General features: G+C 41.6%; 1 protein-coding gene across 2 annotated transcripts in view; it reads right to left on the reverse strand.

Annotated features, from left to right (window-relative positions):
* The window catches only part of LOC107741202 (butyrophilin-like protein 2), a 10,680-nt gene that overhangs the window by 7,595 nt on the left and 2,635 nt on the right, over nucleotides 1-450 (reverse strand). The gene's annotated exons all lie outside the window — the stretch shown is intronic.

A 450-nucleotide genomic window follows, 5' to 3' on the forward strand; every position in this document is an offset into this window, starting at 1 on the left:
CCAGGTTCAGGAAACAGTCCTCCATAAAATGCGCTTGCACACATCTGAATATTTGGGTTGAACTGTTCTGGAACAGTGTTGTAAATACAACTTAACCACTGATTTCTAGTTGTGTCCTCTTTTGGAAGGCCAAACAAAGTAGTTTCGCTTTCACAACAAAACACAGCGTCTCCACGACATGGCGGCGGCGGCAACAATACTACAGCGAGAATAAAAGTTCCGCCTTCTCTCTTTGCGTAAACTTTTGGGAGGTGTTATGCAAATCTTCTCACACAGTGACTAGACATGTGGGGGCGTGTTTAAACGAGGCGTTTTAGGAGGGCATGGACGAGTCTTAACTTTTATAAAGAACATCTCTTTGGGTTTGAGACTTTAGTCTTTGCAACTTTAGGGATCTTATCTATTCACAAACAGTTTGTAACACTCCAAAGAGAAAGGAAAAATTGAAAT

Source organism: Sinocyclocheilus rhinocerous, unplaced genomic scaffold, assembly GCF_001515625.1.
Source record: "Sinocyclocheilus rhinocerous isolate Xijiao unplaced genomic scaffold, SAMN03320098_v1.1 scaffold615, whole genome shotgun sequence".
NCBI classification, from domain to species: Eukaryota; Metazoa; Chordata; class Actinopteri; order Cypriniformes; family Cyprinidae; genus Sinocyclocheilus; species Sinocyclocheilus rhinocerous.